The 12,973-nt window shown below is 34.1% G+C and overlaps 1 long non-coding RNA gene across 1 annotated transcript; it reads left to right on the forward strand.

Moving 5' to 3' along the window:
* Positions 1 to 7,329: 7,329 nt before the first annotated feature.
* On the forward strand, positions 7,330 to 8,974 carry LOC129250009 (uncharacterized). The gene is made up of 4 exons (XR_008582785.1): positions 7,330 to 7,401; positions 7,889 to 7,948; positions 8,467 to 8,540; positions 8,655 to 8,974. It is a non-coding gene; the product is annotated as an uncharacterized LOC129250009 (long non-coding RNA).
* The last annotated feature ends 3,999 nt before the right edge of the window (positions 8,975 to 12,973 follow it).

Raw genomic sequence — 12,973 nt, forward strand, 5'->3', positions numbered from 1 at the left:
CTTGGACGATGTCAACATCCGATGAAGCGACGCTTGGAGTGTTCGAGAGAAAGATTCTGCGTAAGATTTTTGGACCTTTGCACGTTGGCAACGGCGAATATCGTAGACGATGGAACGATGAGCTGTATGAGCTTTACGACGACATAGACATAGCGCAGCGAATAAAGATCCAGCGGCTACGTTGGCTGGGTCATGTCGTCCGAATGGATACAAACGCTCCGGCTTTGAAAGTATTCGATGCGGTACCAGCTGGTGGTAGTAGAGGAAGAGGAAGGCCTCCTCTGCGTTGGAAAGATCAGGTGGAGAAGGACTTGGCTTCACTTGGTGTGTCCAATTGGCGCCGGTTAGCACGAGAAAGAAACGACTGGCGCGCTTTGTTAAACTCGGCCAAAATCGCGTAAGCGGTTATCGCGCCAATTAAGAAGAAGAATATAATCCCTCCACATCAGTTTGGTTTTCGAGAACAACATGGGACAATCGAGCAAGTAAATCGGTTAACTGCGGAAATAAGAAAATGTTTTGAACTTAAAAAATACTGTTCAGCAATTTTTATAGATGTGGCACAGGCATTTGACAAAGTTTGGCATGAGGGTCTCATACATAAAATAAAACGCTGTTTGCCACCTATTACACACAAAGTTCTGGAATCGTACTTAACAAACAGACAATTCAGAGTAAAATGCAACGATTATGTGACTCATGAATATGAAATTGAAGCTGGTGTCCCTCAAGGCAGTGTACTAGGCCCAATTTTGTATTTAATTTATACTTCTGATCTGCCCGAGTGCGATAGTTTGACTATATCTACATTCGCTGACGACACCGCTGTGCTTAGTTCTCAAAATGATCCGTCTCTGGCATCTAGAGAGCTAAATAAATATCTCAGACTTTTAGAAAAGTGGCTGAAAAAATGGAGAATAAAAGTGAACGAAATAAAAAGTAAACACGTCACATTTTCGCTTAGAAGAGGAGACTGTCCCTCGGTTACCCTTAACAACGTACGCATACCACAGTCTGATCACGTCACATACCTTGGCGTTCACCTAGATAGGCGTTTAACATGGAGACGCCACATCGAGGCAAAGCGGCTTAATATGAGAATCAAAGCTTCAAACCTTCACTGGCTAATTAATGAGCAATCAAGATTGAGCCTTGACTGTAAAGTCCTCTTGTACAAGGCAATTTTGAAACCAATTTGGACTTATGGAATCCAATTGTGGGGAACGGCCAGCAGTTCCAGTATCGATCTTATACAGAGAGCACAGTCGAAAATTTTAAGAACCATAACTGGAGCGCCGTGGTATATAAGAAACGACAACATCCATAGGGACCTAGATGTACCGATGGTGAAGGAAGTATTCAAAAAGTTCGTGAAAACTATCAGTTGAAATTGCAAGATCACCCGAACCCGTTCGCACGTCAACTCCTGAGTACGCAACATACGACCAGGCTTCGAAGAAATGACCTACCACCCCGATGAGTAGAGGGCCATTTGATAATTCTTTATTGTAGAAAATGAGATAAAATAAAATTTTTCTTTTTAGTTCTAAGATTTGAATACTTATTGTGAGGCCTTTGAAAAGGCAGATTCAATAAACAAATAAAAAGTTAAAAAAAAAAAAAAAAAAAATCCACCTCTTCTCTAAGATTCGCTGGGTAGGGGTATGATTTTGTGTAAACGGGTTCCTCTGTTGCTGTTTTAATTTCTGCGCGGACACTCGTGTCAATAGTGCCGCTGTCCGAAACAGGACCAAAAATTTCTGCGTACTTTTGTTTAATAATTTCTATATCATTAGTAGCAGTGGTTAAGGTATTTACTTGCCTACCCGTTTTTTCTTGTAATTTAATTTCGGTATCATTTAATCGTAGCGTATTATTTTTCCTATCGATTATAGCTCCTAAATTTTTTAAGGTGTCGTCCCCTATTATGCCATCGAAAGATTTTAAATTTGGCAGTACGTAAAAGTCGAGTTTAGTCATAATGCCCAAATTTTTAAAAAATTGACCACTTACTTTGTGGGTTATCAGTACCTGTCCGGCTGCAGATTGCACGGTAAATGGTTTATCTAATTTTTTGGAACCTACAGAAATTTTATCAGAAATGAAATTTTTGTTAGCTCCAGTATCAATTAGGAATTTTAAAATTCCATTGTTTTTTATGTGGTAATTTATGTAAGGAAGGCTTGATCGGCATCTATCATAAAATTTATTTCCTCGCCATTCTCTTGTTCATCAACTTCTATGCCTTCTGACTCAATATTATACAGTTTTGGTTGTTTCCTTGGTATATTTGAGGTATTCTGTGACCTCGTAGCGTGTGCATTGTTTGGTCTGTTTATATAATTTACCCTTTGAGAATGTAATGATGGATCAACCTCCATTGGGACAGGTGGTTTTGGCTGTGTAGGCCGTGGAGGTGGTCCTTGTAGTTGAGTTTGCCTAGCGTTATTTTTAAAATTATACATTTTATTCCTTTCTCGAACGTTCAATTCGTTTGATGCATTTGGTATTGCGGAATAATTGTTTTTTTTATAGTTCGCATTGCCGGAACTTTTTGGGTAAATCGAATGATTTCTTAAGTTCATGTTTTGGATTTCTAAGCAGGAAGCATAGGCTTCAGGTAATGTTTCCGGCTTTTGGATTATTATATTAATATCCTCGAAAGCTCACCTTGCACTCCTCTAATGAAAACATCGAGTGCCCTAGTCCTATAGCTGTCTATCAGAGCGCTTTTAGCTTCCTCCGAATGTACCTGAGCCTTAATCTTATTTATTATTAGTGAGAGTTGGTAGTTGATCCTGGCGTAAAAGTGGTCTACACTAGAATTTCTCTGGCTTAATGTTGTAAGTTCGTATTCCAGAGTTCTGAGATCACGTTTGTCTGCGTAGTGTAATTAAAGGCAGGTCTTAATTTTTTCCCAGTCATCGTTGAATATGTTATAAGAGATTAGGGCTGTATCCGCCGGTCCTCTTATTTTATTCCTAATATGCTGCATTATAGCACGAAAGATGGGTCTGGTTTTAACTACCTCGTAATCTTTTAAGATAGATTCTACGCTAGAGATCCATGAAATATATTGGATCGGACTTCCGTCAAAGATTTGTAGATCTTTCACGCAGTCTGGCAACCTCCTCATTTCATTGAGTTCTGCCTCTGTTGCTGGCGCAATAGGTACGGAGTTATTTGTCGAAGGAGGGCTAATCCTATTCTCCAATTCACCTATCCTACTGCTCATTACCCTCATCTGCTCGATTTGCAAATTGAGCGCGCCTGTTAATTGCGTTATTGCATTCTCAATACTTTCCATTTTTATTTTTAATTATTAATTTATATATAATAGGGGTGGGACTATTCGAATAAAAATTATTCGAATAATAAAATCTTTTATTCGAGAGGTATTCGTAATTCGAATAATATTTATTCGAATTTTTTATTCGTTTATTCGAATAATGCTATTCGAATAGTTCATTATTCGAATACCTTACTATTCGAATACCTCACTATTCGAATACCTTACTATTCGAATACCTTACTATTCGAATACCTCACTATTCGAATACCTTACTATTCGAATACCTCACTATTCGAATACCTTACTATTCGAATACCTCACTATTCGAATACCTTACTATTTGAATACTTCACTATTCGAATATTTTTGGTAAATATTTACTTATTATAGATAAGCGGACTACTAATCGGTTTCTGTACAAGTGCATGTACCTATGTATGCAAATTCAAAAACCACGCAAAGGCTTATATTAACACGTTCCCTGTCCCAATACAAAAATGCAAAATTGACCGTCAAGTCCAACAGGGTTTTTTGAAAAATTTGTTTTTTTGTAGTCATAGGATAGCTTTAGTAATAATAATAACTAAACAAAAAAACGGATGCAGGGTATTTCTACCTGAAACACATATGGTCCATTTTTGCTTCTGCATGTTCATGAAACACATGTGGTTCAGGGAACTTTTTCTATGCTGACACACATATGGCTCAGGAACGTATCAGTGCTTATCAGGCGCACGTTTACTGAACCATATGTGGCTAAGCGTACAGGGAACGTGTTAAATGAGAATACTACCTACTTTTTATTGTGTCGGCGCTTTGTTTTTGTTTCATATTTTGGTAAATATTTACTTAGATTAGCGGACTACTCTTGCTTGAGGCATGAAATTATTTTCTTTTAGGTTTTTTGCTTTTCGCAGTACTATTATATGCACATACATACATATACCCATATACTCTACCTGCTACTGACTGACCTAAGCCCGATAAACGAGTGCAGACAGTCCTACGACCATGCATACGCTTAGGTAACTGGCGATGAGAATTATATATGTATGTATGTATATGGACATTTCAGGCAATAAACTGCATGTGACACTGAAATACGTAATATATTTCAGACTTCTTTTTAAGAGAAATAAAAAATATATATTTTATTATCGAATTAAAAAAAATTGTTTACTTTAAAAGGAAGAGCGTTAGCAAAAGCATACGTACATAAATACTTCAAAAACCATTTACTATGATAATTATTTATCACAAATAGTGTCTTATAACTAAATATACAAAGAAATATCTACCTACTATTGACCACTCAGCAGGGTAGGTACATGTACATATACATACATATGTCATGTATGTATCTGTTGTTGTTGTCATGTATCTGTTGTACACACATTAGCAACAAAAAGTAAGTGATATTTTTATTTAATTTCTTCTATTGCGTAATTTTTTGAAATTGCATACATACATAGATACATACACACATGCATTTGCGCATCAATCCGATTTCAAAGCAATCTGCATGTGTACATAAATAAGTACATATGTATATAATTCTATCCTATTATTGGCCTTGAATAACTTCTAAATCTGTAGATTAAGCAAAAGAAGATTTTAAGGCTCCATATTTATCGTTTGAGAGAAAACCATTATTTCGATCCGTTACCGACAATGTTAAAACCGATGCGGACATAGAAAATGTGAAATCATATTTCTCCATAGAATTTATATGGGAAATTGAAAAGTGCGGTGCGGGCCACCCTAATATTAATATTAAGGCGTCTAAACACAAGAATTGTTACGAGGGAAAACCAAATATTTTTTTAGAAACGCTCTGATGTTTTTATGCACATTTAGTTATGCACATACATATAAGTATGTATACCTGTCGATGTTTTATCAAGAACAATACCAAAGAAATATTATCATATTAGCTAATTGAAACATGAAGCGGTCAAATCAAAAAATCACAATGTTCAAAATTCGAGAAAAACTGATTAGCACCATGAGAAGGGCCAATGTAATTTTTATATTTTTAAAAGCATTTTCTCCCTGATATAAATGAATATATAGTGAGGTATTCGAATAGTAAGGTATTCGAATAGTGAGGTATTCGAATAGTAAAGTATTCGAATAGTGAGGTATTCGAATAGTGAGGTATTCGAATAGTAAGGTATTCGAATAGTGAGGTATTCGAATAGTAAGGTATTCTTACTATTAGTAAACTATTCGAATAGTGAGGTATTCGAATAGTAAGGTATTCGAATAATGAACTATTCGAATTATTTGAAACGAATAGTATTATTCGTTTTATTCGAATAATGTTTATTCGAATATTATTCGAAAATAATCCCACCCCTAATATATAATTATACAATAATAATTTAGTTGTGGTTTTTTGTATATAAAAAAGTTGTAATATTTGAAAGTTTAAAATTTTTTCTTAAAAAGTTACAATTGTGAGCGTTTATATCTAATTCCCAAAAAATTTTCACTTTTTTCAAACATTTAGAAATTATAACAAAAACGTTCTTAAGTTTTTATTTTGGAGAGTTTAAGACCAATTTTGAAAAATTTTTTATTTTTTTCAAAACTATTTCTAAAACTTTTTTAATTTAAATTTTAAAATTTTAACATACACGTATTTCAGTTTTTATTTTTCAAAGTTTAAAACCAATTTTAAAACTGTTTATGTTTTCAAAATTTATAATTTTTAAGAAAAGAGTAAAGATAATTTCTTAATGACTTACAATAAAACGAGGAACAGCGTCACTTCCACCTTGGTCATCATTGGACGTCCTGGTTCTTCCGTTTTCGAAGGGATTATCTCCGTACTCAGGTACAGGTTGTGTCACGGTAGTAGGCGGTTGTACAATTCAATGCAGTCTCTTGGATATTTTGATCCTGATGAATTTTTTGTTTAGTTTTGAGCGAGTTTTACTGCCTTAATTGAAGTTTTATTAATCCGCACAATGTGTTTGCATGTCCACATGTACGTATACTATGTGCAAGTTATCGTTAGTAAGTGCACACTTTATGTTTCCTCTCTGCGTATTTTTCTCGCAATAAATTATGCAAATTGGTTGCAAATTTTTGTAAAACTATATTATTTTTAAACACTTTTCATTGCCACACTGAATTTTGTGTTTTTTTTTTTTACGTTGGGCGCCAGTTATCGACTGCGGGCCACGACCATTGAAAATGAACTTTTGATTTCAACTGAACCTGATTACTTTATTCACTGATGTCTTAAATAGTAAAAAATTGCTTACTCGCTAAATTCTTACTCTGCTACAATTTACAATAAATTGTTTATTTACTATTGTGTAATTCGATATTACTATACAATTTTGCTTACTTACTAAATTCTTAATTGTGTCATTCGATATTACTATATTGTTTACTCGCTAATACAATTTTGCTTACTTACTAAATTCTTACTCGAATTAGGTCAATAAATTGCTTTTTTACAATTTACAAAGTTGCTTATTGTGTAGTTCAATATTACTATTGTTGTTGTTGTTGCTGGAAGTAAGTAAGTATTGGCTAATTGCAAATGGAACAGGCAAGTAGGGCTCTTCACATTTTGTTGCGATCACTTCCGTACACACAAAATGTGAATTTGCTGTTCTTGCATTTTTTTGAGCAGCGAATATTGATTGTCGAATATTGACTGTGTTAACTTGGATGTACCCTGCAAACCAACGTTCACCAGTTTTTCCAATTTTACCAACACATTCACTCAATTTTTCCAATAATACCCACACAATCACATTTAATTCTTTTGTCATTTTTGATGGGTTATACATATATTTATCTCATAATTTTCGTGAATACTTATTAAACTTAACAATAGTGAGTGCGAAAGTGACAGCAAAAAACAAGTTGCAAATGTCAAATACAAAAATGAATCGCGTTTAATTCTGTGAAAATCTCCAAGCGAAAAGGTAAGTTGAACAATTTTTTGTAAATTTTGCTATTATATATCTTTTTAAACTAATAAAATGTATTTTTATTTTCAGAAAAACGTATTCACAACTTCAAGAGGTGCATCAAAAGCAATTCAATTGAAAATTAAAGAAGAAAACAAAGCGGGCATCTTTCTTTTGGTAAGTTTGCTCAATGTAAACAAATTCTTTTTCGCTTATAAAATGTGCAAAAGCATGACCAGTGCCGGTGGTCATAGCTTTTGCATCCATACGTACACTGCGCAGTGTGTTTTGTGAGAAATAAGGGTTGAAAAGCAATTTGTTGCCCATACAGGATCAGTGCGGGGATCCTAACCTGAAATACATACATATGTGTTCTCATAGCTATGGGCAACAAATCTTTTCAATATGTCTAAAGAAAATTATTTAACTATTTTAATATTCCCTTAGTCCACTGCGTAGTGTATATTAATTAAATATGCAATATATGTATGTACATATACATATACTGCGAAGTAAAATTCTTATGCATGTGCATACATACTTTGCATTCCATACACTGTATGTAAATATGCACGGTTGGTGCATGAAATATGTATAAAACCTCTAATTTAATCTTTTCCATTTTGTATTAATAACATCTTTTTTATACTATATATGTATGTAGGTACAGCAAGATAAACGGCGATACAATCAGGAAATTTAAAAGGGATCTGCATCTGACTCGGTAAGTATTAAATCAGTGAATGTGAAATGGAAGATATGGGAAGAGAAAATGAAGATATGGAAAGGCATGACCAGTGCGGTTGGTCATAGCTTTTGTTTATACACTGTGCAATGAATTGATATGATTGTGTGGCCAAGAAATGTGTCACAGGATCAGTGCGATTAATCCAAACCAGAAAGATGTGCATATGCCATAGTTAAATAAGCCAATTGTTTGCATTATAAACTTCTATTTGTGGTTTGGTTAATAGCACTCGCCTGCGCAGTGTAAGTAAATGGAAAAAATGTATGCACGTTTGTAGGATAAGAATAAAATTGTGATATACATATATGTATGTAAATATTTATATACACGAACGTGCATACACTTTTCCATTTATGCATAAGAAATATGCAATATATGTATGTATATAAGCATATACATATAAGCATTTTGTGAAAAGTTGTGTATATCTACATATGTTATGTAAATAATCCATATTATTAAACTAATAAATCTTTTTTAACCTTAACTTGTAGCTCGTAAGCGATTTAATTAAAAGGGAGACGTGCAACATTTACCAGCATCCAGCACAGCTACCAGGGCAGATTCAGTAAGTATTTTGTAATTTTTCAATTATTATTTTATTTTTAGTCTGATATTATATCTTTCACAAATGTATATATTTTTTCTAATTATTGAAATTTTTGTTTAATTTTTCTTACAGAACACATTAACACACACACACGTACACGCAGCGGACGTATTTGTTAAGTATCGTAGTTAGAAAAATGAGTAAAAGAAAGTTGTCTAATTTATTGGGAAAAGAAAAAAAAAAATTATGAGGAAAATGTAGCGAAATTTCCCAAATTAAATGAAAATGTTAACGTAGAAGCAAATGAAAACTTTCCCAACAGATTAGACGACGATGATTTTCCATCAACAAGTAGAGTAGCTTTGCAAAATTTAGAATATGATATAGATAGCGGAGATGACAGTGTATTTTTTGAAGGTTTAGATGTAGAAGATGTTGAGGTAGATAGTTATTCAGAGGATAGGGATAGTAATTTAGAAAATGCGTTCCTTTTGTCACCTGGGCGGTTAGTAATAATATTCTTCAGAATAGCGTAGACGATTTGCTTAGGACTCTAAAACTTATGGGTGTAGAAGGTTTGCCATTGTCAGCTAATATATCATAATTTAAAATTAATAATAATTACAAATTTTGTATTTATATACCAGGTCAAGGATATATATTTGCATCCCGATCCGTTTTCGGTACAAATTGGACTACTCACACCAACATTCAAAGCGAAGCGGCCACAATTGAAGAAAACAGTGCGAGAAACCCCGCAGAGGAGTTAGAAGTAAAATGCGAACAATTTTAAACTTTATGCGAAAATAGAAAAAACATGCAATTGTTATTTATTTAATTAGGCATCAATTTAAATTTCTGTAAAATAGATATTTTAAATACCGGCATAAAAGCAAACTATTACCATTTTAGCCAAAACTATTCTTCAGGTACTAAATAAAATTTTATTAGAAAAGAGAAATCAAATGTAAATATTATACTAATTTATGTACATAAAAACTAAAACGTAAACTTTTCTAATAACTAAACTAATTAATGTATATAAATAACTAAAACTAAAAATTAAATTTGTCTAACACCAAACCTAATTTTACAATGTAAATATTAAAATAAATAACTAAAACTTAACGTAATTTTATAATGTAAATAGTAAATTAATATAAATAGCTGTACATAAATAGAACATACTAAAAAAATTATTATATATTGTATTAATTTTCTTTAGAAACTAAAAATTAACTAAATAAATATTAAAATTATTCATTAAATAAATAATATTCAATAAATAACCATTTGTATCATTAATTTTGAAGGATTATTGTATATAGGATCCGTAAGTATTACCAGAGAATGTTAATGCAATGAGAAGGAGCAAATGTTAAATGAGCTTTTTTCGAGTTCTAATTTATAGATTCATAATAAGGTCATTTCAAATTCAACTATCTTCACGAGTGGGGAGTTGCAGATATTTACCACGCGAGTGACGCGAGTGGAGGGTTTCTATATTTACTTACCACGCTAGGACAAGAATTCAGATATACTACTGAGGAAGTTCATAAGATTTTTCGGCACACTACTAAGGAACTCGAAGCGAATAAATTTGCGATTAAGATTAGTTTGTGGTGCAGAAGCTAAAGTCGACGGAATTATTCGTTTTGTTTTTTGGCACGTATATAATTCAGGTTCAAGTCCTGAAGTCATATTTTTTTTCTTGCACATTTTTTTTTTACAATTCAAACCAGGAAAGTTTGGTAAAATTTTTGAGTTTATTTTAATTAAAATTTCTTTAAAATATTGTTTTTTTTTGTATTTCATAAATGGAAATTTCTTTGCGGTATAAAATAGTTCATACTGGATATGACCTGACTTTTATATAAATCAATTAAAACAGAAAATATGTACATATATCTATAATCTATTTCATCAAATCCAAATTATATTGATGAGAAAATATCATTCTAATATCCGTCCAGAAAGCCAAACGCGCATACACACATGCATATTCATATAATTACGCATACAAACTTTCAACTAACGCAGAATATGTGCATATAAAACTGCGAATCGAATAAATGAGTGATTTAGAAAAATCATTAATAATTGTAGATTAGCGCAATCGTGAAAGACGTGTCGTATATGCAGTACATCGTCTCATATTTGACTCAGGTTCAAATCCTGTGCACAGTTTTTTGTTCGATATTTTTATTTCATTTTTTATATTTGGTTTAATTGAAATTGATTTAAAATAGTGTATTCAGGTTTTTCTAATACCAGTTATTTAGAAATTTATTTAGAAATTTATTTTCTATATAACATTATTCATTTGAATTGATTTATATGTAAAACATCCATAAAGTCAATCATATGAATATGCATTCCTATATTTAATCTCTTCAGTCAAATCTGAATTACTTACATACACATATTGATGAGAAAATATTCTAATATCCATGGATGCATCCAGAAAGCCAAACGCGCATACAAGTTAACAGCCAAGTCATCGAACTTCCCTCGCAATGAAGTCACCGAGCGACCCGCGCGCAAACAATGTCGTTGAACCCGACCACATATGCAACATAAACAAAGTAATGTGGGTCAAAGCAACGGCCAGTCGTTTCCGTTATGTCGCAAGCGTTGGAGTTCTGACCGAAATGTGCTGAGTCGGTCTTGCTGACCACACACAAACCCATGGCATAATCTTTATATATTTATTATGTATTTAAGTTTAGATCCATGTTTTGTGTTTATGTACTTAGCTTTAGTCTTTTATACTCTACTTACTTATAATCAGTTTTGCCAAGACAATGGCGTAATAAAGAACTCATCACTGCTCCATAGAAGAAAGCAGAATAACAATATAACTGGCGCCCAACAGAGTTAACTGGAATTAGATAATCTTACGATATCTATTAAGCTAGGAACACCATGGCCCTAAACAAGAACATGTAAGTGACTGTTCGGTAAAAATTAGAAAAAGTAATATATTTACGAAAAACTATTTTAATTTTGTGAATAAATTGGCAATGCGAAAGTGACCATTACGGTATAATCGCGAAATTATTGACGTGCAAGTGCAGTTTTTTTTTGTTGTTAAAAGAAACAAGTTGATACTTTCGCTTCATTGGCTGCTCATGACTTGGGCTTATAGAAATATAAAGATAGAGTACGACAGTGACGAAGAACAAGAAATAGGATTTAGGCCAGGAAGTAACAGTCAATTAGGAATGGAGCCGGCATTACTAAAAGCGTTAATAGAAGGTGCGGTAAACAGTGCGCTCCTCGAACAAGAGAGGAGACTAAAAGACGAGTTCCGAGCGGAACTTGAAACAGTTAGAGGTCAGGTTAATGCATTAAGAATAGAGACTCCACAAGTTGAAACATACCAGAGAGTAACAATTGACCCTAGTGTGGGATGTGAGGTGAAGTTAGACATTGTAAAATCAGTGCCTAACTTCAATGGAAATCATGAGGAATACGTGTCGTGGCGACAGGCGGCTATAGACGCATACGAGATTTTCAAAAGATACGTAGGCAGCGAGGCGCATTACGAGGCTGTGGCCATTTTAAAAAACAAAGTAACTGGTCCAGCTCGTGCCATCCTTACGTCGCACAATACAGTGCTTAATTTTGACGCCATTATCGCTAGGCTCGACTGCTCGTACGCAGACAAAACATCCTTGCGCGTACTTAGGCAGCAACTAGAACTGGTTAGGCAGGGTGACCTAAACTTAATGGAATATTACGATGAGGTAGAAAAGAAGCTCACTCTGGTCACAAATAAAATAGTAATGACTCATGACGAGCAAGCTGCGTCCATTCTTTGTGCAGAAATTAGAGACGATGCACTACACGCTTTCATGGCAGGACTTAGGAGGCCCCTAAAATCTTTAGTAATCCCAGCGAAGCCCAAGGATTTGCCATCTGCATTAGCAGTGGCCCGTGAGGCTGAAAATAGCATCGAAAGAAGCGCATTTGCTGCATCTTATGCTAAAGTAATTGAAGAAAGAAACCATAGCGGCGATAATACTAGATTTGGCAATCGTAACCAAACTAGACAAGGCAGGGGCCAGGAAAGAAATCCACATTTTGTGGGAAATCAAGGCCAAAGCAGGGCACAGCAAGCTGACCCTAAAACGCTAGCGAATGACAAAGAGCCACAATCAAAGTATCAGGCTCAACCCATGGACGTTGATCCTTCGATATCCAAGTTAAGACAACAGACCAATTGGGGAAAGCCACAGGGCTATTCTACACAAGACGGGGCTCGCAAAAGGCATAACACTTCAGAACGCACGTCAGGCTATAGGCGCCAAAAGATTAACAATATTACGCAACGAGCGCCTACCGAAGACGAGAAAGAATACGAAGAAATGGCCGAAACTGCGCGTGCTGAAATAGATGACGAAAGTGGCGAACCCGAGGACAACGATTTATTGAATTTTTTAGAGATC

Source organism: Anastrepha obliqua, chromosome 6 (assembly GCF_027943255.1).
Source record: "Anastrepha obliqua isolate idAnaObli1 chromosome 6, idAnaObli1_1.0, whole genome shotgun sequence".
Classification (NCBI taxonomy): Eukaryota; Metazoa; Arthropoda; class Insecta; order Diptera; family Tephritidae; genus Anastrepha; species Anastrepha obliqua.